We start from the raw sequence: 11,251 nt of genomic DNA on the forward strand, positions 1-11,251 counted from the left end.
CTTACAGAGACAACAAACAGGAGAGTCATTTCCTCTCGTGTATCTCTTCTTTATTAGAGAATATTTTTTTTCCAAAGCCACCAGCATGTATTTTCTTCATATCCCATTGGTCAATATTGGGTTATATGTCATGTCCCAGCAGCAAGAAATCCTGGAAAAAGAAGTTTCTGTCATTTTCAACCTTTCTGAAGGAAGTAGAATCTGCCAGTCAGGAAGAAACTGCAGAAAGGCTAGTGAGGGGCAAGGCTAGTGAGTTGTCAACCTCTTACCCTCTCCAGGTCAAGGACATGTCCTATTTGTTAGGCATACAGTAGCTTGAGAGTTGCTTTAATGTTTACCAATTTTATTCTATACCTGGGGAAATGAAGCAGATGATTATATAGAAACACATAGTCAACCTGAATTGTAAACTAATCCCAACACTGTAATGCAGAAAAGAACTCTAGAACTATACATTTGAATTATTTATGTGCCTATACATCTTCTTACCAGCAATGTAACACTGGGAGCAAGTCCTTTAACCTCCCTGATCCTCTGTTTCCGAATCTACGTGAATAATTAAATAAAGCCCTTGTCTCATAAGCTTCTGATGGGCTTTAAAGAAGATAATATTCACATTGGCATCTAAAATTGTAACTGACATATTATAGGCTTGCCCTCACCATGGATTCAAACCAAATCTAAGTGGTCTGTTTAAAGGCATTTGCCTTTTCCCCTATCATAGCTATTCTGACAATCAAAACACATCATAGAAAGACGACTACTGAGACTGAGGACCCAAATCCTGTTTCTAGCTCCACTGGTTGTTTGTTTTCTGTGATCTTAGCAGGTAGATTTTCTTGTCTCCCTGTTTCATAGGGTTGTCATAAGAAATTATATGGACCAGTCACTGTGCCTCCTCATGTAATAGGCACTTGACTAGTGAACAGATGACATCTTTGAAGTTTTTATTTTCTTTTAGTAAGAAAGATGGAAAAATACCAGGTGCTGGTGATGTAGAAAAATGAGAATGCTCATACACTGCTGCTGGGAATGTAAAATTGTGCAAGTTTGGAAAATAAACATATATACCATATTATTCATCCTTTCTGTTCCTAGATGTTTATTCAAGAGAAAAGGAAATATGTATCAATACAAAGACTTGCATGCAATATTCATAGAAGCTTTATTTGTAATTGCCCCAAACAAAAAACAACTCAAATACCCATCAACAGGCACAAGGATAAACAAATTACAATATATATCTACACAATGAAATGCTACTCTGCAATATAAAAGGAAAGGGACTATTAATCCATGCAACAACATGTATGAATCTCAAAATAATTATGCTGAAAGGATTCAGTCAAAGAAAGAACACATAATATATGATACCATTTATATAAGCATGTAGAAGATGTAAACTAATTGCTAGTGACAGAAAGCATATCGGGGTTACCGGAGGTGGGGGTCAGGGAAGGACAGGATGGAAAGATTACCAAGGGACATGATGAAACTGTAGGAGGTGGCAGGTACGTTCACTTTATTGATTGCTGTGATAGTTTCACATTGTATATATACGTCAATACATATCTGTTGTATACTTTAAAATGTGCAGTTTATTGCATGTAAATTATACAGGAAAAGGTGTTTTTTCTTAAAAGATGTTAAAAGTCATAACCCAGTAGGTGCAATCTTCTGAAGCATAGAGACACAACCAAATGATTAAGTTAAGTGGACCAGGAACAATTACCATGTAAATGCATTTGTAGGTCAATGACTAACAAAAGTCTAATGAATTATTTTAACCTACATGAGAACTTTAAAGGAAAAGTGGCTTTGAAGCTAGGATGTGGGTCTCAATTAGAATCTTAAGCAAAATAGGGCGTGTCTAGACTCACAATTCTTACCTTGCTTAATTGAAGTGAGTCTTGCCTTTGCTGTGGAGCTAGGAGCTTGTGCTTTCCATTGTCCCCATTTTACTTGATCCAAAGATCTTGATTTACTGTTAATCCCTCTACCCCTTTGCAATTTGATGGCCATGTTCTACTTCTCAAGCACCTCTCTAGCTTTTTATTTCTTTGAATGCACCCCTTACCCATGCTGTTCTCCTTGGTCACATTTGCTCAATTAGTTTCTTAATTCTAGACCAGGGACATCACAGCCTTGTATATCACAGTTTTTTAACCACCCTGCACACTCATGATAAATGATGAATGTAAATACCTTTAATAGAAAAAGTTGCTCCAATTCCAATGCCAAGGCAGACTTATAATTTTGTAGATGGTCTTGTAAACTGGTATCTTATTTTAGAGGGGAAAAAACAAAAGCTAGTAAGGTGCTAGAACAGAGAAGAAATACAGCTTTCCGCATGGCCCACATGGAAATACAGGACAGAAAGAAAGCCCAGATTTCAGTTGCAGAAACATACAGTCTGCATGGAGCTGCCTATCTTGTGCTCATAATTGCAAAAGTCCTTTCTGTTTGGAGATCCTTGGTATGACTTTCTGTTCCCAACGTGCTTTACATTCCCCATATCATTTGAAAACAATCGTCATTCTTTCCTTTCCTAGCAATGAATTATGACAAAGAGAAGAATGCCAGGGTTCTGAGGAGAGAAGAAGACAGATCATGCAGAGGCCAGAAATAGCAGGTAACCCATAGCAGCGGTGTCTAATCCCAGCTCCAGGATATCATTTTATTCTGCAGGCACCATTTTCTGCTTTTCAAAACTCTTGGGGCAGTGTTTCATGAGCTCAGAGTGTGGTCTTGAATTCTATTTGAAATCAAAGAATCTTAGAGATGTAAGAGTTTTTACTTAATCCAACCTTCTTATTTTATGGGTGAAAAAAAACTGAAGTTTAGAGGGAGAAAATTATTTGCCTTTTGTCCCACAGATACTAGGAAGAGTTGGAAAAACTGAGAGAAAGGAGACTTTTTTGACAATAGAAAGGTAAGACAGCAGTGAGAGCAGGTGAGAGCAGGGTGCATAACCAGCAGCTGAAGTCTGAAAGACAGTGAACAAGGAACATAGGCTGATACTTAAAGCAAGGACAACAGAGGCTGAGAGGGACTGACTGGCTCAACCCACTGCCGGATGGGTCTCTTGTTGAATGTGGTATCTTAATCAAGCATCTCTAGTAGACTACACAACGAGGGCAAACACTCAAAATTCAAATTGAAAATTGTTTCCTCTGGGCTGGCAAGGCACAAAAAAAAAAAAAAAATCCCCATAAATCTGGACTCCCATATGTGGTTCTCAGCTGGTGTGAACCCCTGAATGAATTACATGCAGCTAGAGAAATTAATGGTACACACATGGGGGCACAACTTGAAAGGAAGAATTGCATCTGAGAAGACTGCCAGGCATTAAGGAACTCTGGAAAGCAGACAGAGTCCACATTGATATGGCATGCTACAGAGGACACCCAGTGACATTATGATCAAGCACAGGAATAATGTATAATAAATGAGAAATGACACAAATTGAAAGAAGAGTAAAAAAGCAATAACAGAATGCCTTAATATTCAGCCTCTATTAGTTGGGTGGAACTAGGTGGGTGTTAACTCTCACTTTCCTGCCTGTCGGAAATGCTGCCATGTTTGTGTGAATTTATTGCTCTTTATACCAGTTAAAGCCTAGAGCCAAATGATTTAGGATGACCCCTTTTCCTCCTGGCCTCATACTAATTGACTTGAGAGTGAGTTACAGTCCCTGCAGAATAGCAGCCATACACTGGGTACATTTTTAATGTCAATTTCTGCAGGAGCTTTTACCCAAGGAAATTGTTGTAACAATGATTCTCTCTATCCTAGGTTCTGGGATAGGTATTGATTTTTAGCCCATTAGATGGGGGAATGAATAGATGGGAATATGTAAATGGAAAATGGGACGGCAGTCAGTCACTTGGGTCTTTATGTAAAAGAGTGATACCCAGATATTTGAGTGGTTGTGATTTTTTATCCCTCTTTAGAGAGTCCTATAGATTTGAAAAGCTGGAAAACAAGAAGTTTAAATGATTTTTATGGCTATAATCACAGGACTACCAGGTAGAATTAAGGTTAGCAAACTCAGAAGTAAGGAATATGAACAAATGATTGCAGAGATGCTTTCTTTCTGTCATTGATGGCAGCTTTTTGTATTTATGTCTAAAACCTAAAAGTTAAGATTATTTAGATGCCCAGGAGACAAAATTGCTGTGGTGCACAACTCAAAGGACACAATTCACTAGCAAGACTGGGTGGAGCAACCACAGATGGTTGAGGACCATGTCCTATAGTACCTTATGGGTCAGAATAAGGCAGAGAAGGCATTTGTAAGATGCAATGCAATGATGTGTTAAAAAATTGAAATGAAAACTCCAAAGTTCAAAACTAATTTACTTAAAAAGGGAACCAAAGTTAATTAAAGGTTTTCTCTATTATGATGTAAATATATTTTCATTTGTTTTTTTTTTCCAAGTAGAGAGAAGTGAAAAGGTGGAATATATTATGCAAGAGAGAGACATCGTACATAAGTTTTGGTCAGAGGACACCAAAAAAGCCCTGTTTCTAAAGGAGGCAACTTGAACAATATTGGCTGAAGGAGTATGGACTCTGATTAATGGAAACAGACACCCATGGTACAGAGACAAAACCGGAACATGTTTCACATTTTACCGAATGTCTATGTCCCAAAGTGAGTGAAGGGCCAGGTCTTAGAAGTCAATCAAAAACAACATTTTGGCCAGGTGTGGTGGCTCATGCTTGTAATCCCAACACTTTGGGAGGCTGAGGCAGGCAGATCGCTTGAATCCAGGAGTTCAAGACCTTGGCAGCATGGCAAAACCTGTCTCCACAAGAAATACAAAAATTAATTGAGCATGGTGGCACGTGCCTGTAGTCCCAGCTGCTCAGGAGACTGAGGCAGAAGGATCACCTGAGGCCAGGTGGTTGAGGCTGCAGTGAGCTGTCGTTGCATCACTGTGCTCCAGCCTGGGTGACAGAGTGAGGCCCTGTCTCAAAACAAAACAGTAGCAACAACAACAACAACAAAAAACCCCAAAAACAACAAAGAAACAAACAAAAAAACAAAGGAACCACAGAACCATCCTGACCTTTAAATAAAAAACACAATTTTACCAGTGATTCCTAAAATCTAAGTGAAATGTCAATCCTTTTCATTGTGAGACAGCACTAGATACTTCATTTGGAAATGAGATACAGTATTTTTGTCCAAGGTCACAAACTTAGTAATTGTCAGAATCAAATGAAGAATCAGACCATCTAACTTTGAACCTACATGATTTCTTCTGATCCAGCACAGCCTTCTTTTTTTCTTTCTTTTTTATTATTATTATTATTATACTTTAAGGTCTAGGGTACATGTGCATAACGTGCAGGTTTGTTACATATGTATACTTGTGCCATGTTGCTGTGCTGCACCCATCAACTCGTCAGCACCCAACAACTCGTCATTTACATCAGGTATAACTCCCAATGCAATCCCTCCCCCCTCCCCCCTCCCCATGATAGGCCCCAGTGTGTGATGTCCCCCTTCCCAAGTCCAAGTGATCTCATTGTTCAGTTCCCACCTATGAGTGAGAACATGCGGTGTTTGGTTTTCTGTTCTTGTGATAGTTTGCTAAGAATGATGGTTTCCAGCTGCATCCATGTCCCTACAAAGGACACAAACTCATCCTTTTTTATGGCTGCATAGTATTCCATGGTGTATGTGTGCCACATTTTCTTAATCCAGTCTGTCACTGATGGACATTTGGGTTGATTCCAAGTCTTTGCTATTGTGAATAGTGCCGCAATGAAGCACAGCCTTCTTCCTGCTTCAGAGGGGGCAAATCCCTGGCATATCACTTCCACATTCTCCTCCAGGAGGTAGCTATTTCTTATCAATATGGTAGGTGTTTCTTATCAATCAGGATTCTCTGACTCACCCTTGATGTCCTTTCAGAATAGTCTTTCAGTAGCTGCTGTCATCTGATGGGAGGTGGCATAGGTGAAGAAAACTGTCTTTTTTTTTTTTTTTTTTGCCTTAGACTAAGATGCCTTCATAATTTAAAGCCAGGTTAATTTTTTTGCCCTTTTCACTTTCCACTTTGTTGAGATAATAGAACTAGATTGGTCAGCATCATTTGTGCTGATTTTACTTTACACTACTCTTACCAGCCTGGGGTTTTGCTAGAATCTATGATGCAATGGGGAAACGTTTAGTTCTTAAATAGTATTTCATACATCCTGGAGGGAAATATGAAAAAGGGCATGGGAGGGGAAGGGAGCTTCATCTAAAATCATTTCCCTTTAAGAGGAACCAAATTTCCTTTTAAAGCATCAAATTGTAAACATGGGGCCTGCATCCTCTGAGATTTTATTCTGAATCTTTTAATATAGTGTAAAGTAATAACTTCCCATACTTTGTATCTGTCTGTCTGCATAGTTCCTCCACTGGTCTCTTCATTGACAAATGAGTACTTCTGAAGAATAGGTTTTATTTACAAATAAAGTAAATAATAGCTGATAAAGTCTTATGAAGAGAGGCAGAACAATGTGATAGAAAGAAAACAGTGAATGCAGAGCAAAGAACTGGTGTTTACACTAGCAACAGAGTCAGCTTTGTGCATCTGAATAATGGGAAAGGCAGTGAGGATCAAAGAGAAGGTACTTTTATACTGTATATAAATGCTTATCATAGTTATCATCACTATTATTTACTAAACTTTCTGTGTATCAAAATTATGTGAAAATGGGGGATGATGATTTTCCTGCAAATACTATGAGCCAGGCAGAGCTGGCGTTTTCCCCATCACTGAGATGAGGAAACATAGACTTAAAGACATTAAGTTATGTGGTTAGTAATTTGGGGAGCTGGAATGAGAATCTAAATTATCTGACTCACAGTCAGGGCTCTCTCCATTGTGTCTTGGTATTTTAGCATACCTGATCATAAAAACCACCTGGAGCTCTTTTTAAAGTAGAGATTTCTAGACCCCATGCCTAAGCTTCCAAATCATCATCTCCTAGAGTGGGATTTGTGTATCTGGTTGTTTATCTAGTTCAAATAATGGTTAGCCAGGTTTAGGAACCCAAGCTGGAGAATTTCTATTAGTGATTTAATTACTACCACAAGATATTCTCATGCTGTTTGCATTCACACAGTTTGGAGCAGCCAGATGGAGGAGGATGTGTGTGACCTGTGAGGACCACTAGACTGTATACAAAGGCCTTAAGTTCTGCCTCTTAACAGGCTGGACAACCATAGGAAATTCCATACCTCCTCCTGGGCCTCTGTTTCTGAATCTGTAAGTTGGTTAGGTTAAACTGGATATTTTCTTGAGGACTCTTCCCACTCTTGATCCAAGATTTTCTGAAAGGAAATAAGGGACCAATTGTTAATTTTATTTAGTATGCTCTGATATGACTAGATGCACTTTGTTGGGGTCTTTGAGGAACGCCTGAAAATGATACCCTTCTTCCAACTTATGCTCCATTATCATGCTCTACTTGGAGTGATCGTTTCCTTCAGCTACAAGAGCATAAAACTTTTTCTTGCTCTATGAACTCTGCAGTCTTTGGCCGCTCCCAAAATATTGTGTTCCATGATCTTTGCATGTCTGGCTCCTCCTCATCATTAAACTCTCATCTCAACAATTACCTAACCAGAAACAGTTTCCCTAATAACCTTATTTTCTGTAGCCCCCTTTCAGCAAAACTGTGTCATCCTGTTTTATTTTTTTCCAGAAAATTTACTTCTACAGGAAATTATCATGATTTTGTATGTGTGTCTTTTTTTTTTTTTACTTAATCTATTGAAAATTAAACTAAAACAGTTACCTTCGCCAACGTATTCTCACTATCTAGATGAACTTGGCACATAGTAGGTATTCATTACATATTTGTTAAATCAGTGACAAATAAGTATAATCTTCTTAAATTTACTTGAATATGTTAATTAGAATATTACTCATTCTGACTGGCCTTTTTCATTTTGCTGGTACTTCTTACCTTTTGGTCTTTGATTGTCCACTGAGGTTTAAACTGGAAGGCCTAGGGAACACATATGCATTTCCTCTGCTATTTTACAACTATATCTGCCTGATTAGGTGTCTCAGCCGAGCAGAATTTTTGGACTGACATTCTGTCAGGCAGTGCAGGGCTACCAGATGGCCAGCTTCTCTCTCAGATGATGTGGAACCTGGCTTTGGCCTGCAGAACCCCCTCTACCTTCCAACCACAGCAAACACCTCAATGAGGAAAGCACTGGACTGAGACATCAACACATAAAGCTTTCTCGTAACGTTTTGCTCTGTTTCTTTAGAGAAGTACTGTCTAGCATTTTGAAAGTGAGAAAAGCAGTTGTCTATGCTCTTTCCAGAGAGAGGAGGAGTAGGAGGAGGAGGAGGAGGAGAAGAAGCAGTTTGTATTACTGCATATTCCTCCTCCCTGATGCCATTTAAAGACCTTAACAGTACCCATATTATCAGCCACACCTCTCCCATCCTCTTCTAAATTATGATCCAGACCTTCGGGGCTGCTGATAGACAGAATGGCTCCTGCTTTATGTTAGGTTATCCAATGCTAGCTGTATTAGTCCATTCTCACACTGCTATAAATATGTTATCCAAGAGCAGGCAATTTATAAAGGAAAGAGGTTTAATTAGCTCACAGTTCTGCATGACTGGGAAGCCTCAGGAAACCTACAGTCATGGCGGAAGGGGAAGCAGACATGTGTCGCATGGTGCCAGGCAAGAGAGAGTGTGGGTTAGTGCAGGAAAATCCACTATTTATAAAACCATCAGATCTTGTGAGAATTTGCTCAGTATCATGAGAATAGCATGGGAAAAATGCCCCTATAATCTAATCACTTCCCTCCCTTGACATGTGAGGATTACAATTTGAGATGACATTTGGATGGGGACACAGAGCCAAATCATGTCACTAGCTGTTTATAAAACCTCAGTGGCTTAACAAAGTAAACGTCAATAGTTGTTCACCTCACAGTCCAATTCCAGTTGGTGACTCTTCTCCAAGACTGATTGGATCCACACTCCTTCCATTGTGTGGCTCCTGCACCGCCAGGATCTCCAGGATTTTCTGCACTTAGAAAGTGGGCAAAAAAGAGAACCCATGAAGAATTGCTCAGGGTGCTTCAGGGCCAGCCTGGAAAATGGCAAACCTCACTTTCGCCCACATTCTCTTGGCCAGAACTCAGCCAATCTCACCAAAAACGAGAGAGAAGCAAAATATTCCGATATGCCAGGAAGTAGAAATATGCTCGGCGATCACCTGGCCAGTTTAGATACTACTTCATTTGTATTCCCATACTACTATATTGCAAGCAGCAGCATTTCCATTTGCAATATTCTCTTAATTTTTTTGACTCAGAAATTTGTTGAAATATCTTATTTCATTTTGCTCTGCTGTAATGAGTTTGTTCCTTTGCAAACTAATACTTTTTAATCTAGGTGGGATAAGTAGTAAAAGAAATGTTTGGTCTGTGCCATCATCTTAAATTGAAATAAAATATCTCAATTTTTAAAGCCTTCCCAACAATGAGGATTTCTCATTGACTATATTTCACTCTTAAGCCTCTAGCTCAAAAATTTTTACTTTCTCTATCTCTATAGAATATGTTTTTTCATGTGCACTTACTTAACCCTTCCATATTTTTCTCTTTCTTTCTTTCTTTCTTTCTTTCTTTCTTTCTTTCTTTCTTTCTTTCTTTCTTTCTTTCTCTTCCTTTCTTTCCTTTTTTCTTTCTTTTTCTTTCTTTCTTTCCTTTCTCTCTCTTTCTTCCTTCCTTCCTTCCTTTCTCTCTCTCTTCTTTCTCTTTCTTTCTTCTTTCTTTCTTTCTTTCTTTCTTTCTTTCTTTCTTTCTTTCTTTCTTTCTTTCTTTCCTTCCTTCCTTCCTTCCTTCCTTCCTTCCTTCCTTCCTTCCTTCCTTCCTTCCTTCCTTCCTTCCTTCCTTTCTCTCTCTCTCTCTCTCTCTCTTTCTTTCCTTTCTTTTGTAACCTGGAATACCACAACATTTTTCTTAGTTTATTAACAAGGGCAATTTTGTTTCTTCCTCATAACTCTACTTTCCAGACCATCATCTTGGGGCTTATGTTTTTTACAATCAAAATGTATTTCTTCCACAGCACTTCCCCCTTGGTGAAAGTATGCAACTGCATGCACAGGTAAGAAAATGGAATATGTAAAGGCTCTGGAAGTAAATCACAGAGAACTCTGTATGTGCACCAGAGAGGGGACAAGGCTGGAGAGAAGAGGTTGGAAGCAGTGGCCTTAGTTCCCAGACAACTTTTATTCTCTAGTTCTGGTGACAGGGTAACCAAAATAAATACATCAAAATGCAATATTTGGAACTTAGCATATGCAAAATAATTATATATTATGAAACATTATAAATTAGACATTTACCTATTTTCTCATTTAATCCTTCAGCTTTGTGAGATAGATATTATTAAATGTTACGCACATAAGGAATTAAGCACCCAAATAATTTATCTAATTTTTAAAACCACACAGACAGTAAATCACAGTTTTCCTGTTTTCACAGGTATGTGGACATTTTCTTCAACACACTTAAACAAGTTGCTTGGAGTCTGCAGTCTGACATTCTAGACTAGTATTGAAATGTGGTAAGAATAAATTCTAGAATCCTGCAGCCACAGAGACCTTAGAGCAAGGCCTGGGCTTGTAACTTGCTATATGACTTTGGGTAAGTGACTTAAATTCTTCATTTTCTTCATATATAAAATGGTGAGGATTTTAATGACTTCAGAGACTTGGGATGCGGATTAAATAAAATGTAGAAAGGCTAGCACAATGTTTAGGTCAAGAAGGCACCCAGTAAATGTTAGGTATTATTATTATTTTTTCATCCAAGTATGAATTTTTTGGCTCAAAGAATGGAAACATCCTGGTCAAGGTCATAACACAGCCAACTAAATGACCGACCTGGGATGTGCAGCATTGTCTTCAAACACCAGATAAACTCCAATTTGTCTTCCATGTCACTTTCTGCTATACAGGCCTTCAGCTAGCATTTTAACAAATAAAAGAGAATTGCCTGGCATGGTTATAGATATTGAGCTGCAAGAAATTTGTAGACACCATTTTTTTTTCCCATGGACTCATCCTTGGAAGTACTTTAACATAATAGTTTTTCTCCTCTCTCCAGAAGAGTTTAAATGTCGACCTTTTTAGAAACATAAAGACATGGTAAATGAATTCTCAAGTGCATCTGCAGATACAGGAACATGAGCCTAGATTCACGACA

The 11,251-nt window shown here is 38.5% G+C and overlaps 1 long non-coding RNA gene across 1 annotated transcript; it reads right to left on the reverse strand.

The window, feature by feature from the left end:
* Nucleotides 1-1,078: 1,078 nt before the first annotated feature.
* On the reverse strand, nt 1,079-9,071 carry LOC135968765 (uncharacterized). The gene is made up of 3 exons (XR_010583726.2): nt 8,964-9,071; nt 7,244-7,336; nt 1,079-4,807 (listed from the first exon to the last, which is right to left on the reverse strand). It is a non-coding gene; the product is annotated as an uncharacterized lncRNA (long non-coding RNA).
* Between the last annotated feature and the right edge of the window lie 2,180 nt (nt 9,072-11,251).

Source organism: Macaca fascicularis, chromosome 1, assembly GCF_037993035.2.
Source record: "Macaca fascicularis isolate 582-1 chromosome 1, T2T-MFA8v1.1".
Classification (NCBI taxonomy): Eukaryota; Metazoa; Chordata; class Mammalia; order Primates; family Cercopithecidae; genus Macaca; species Macaca fascicularis.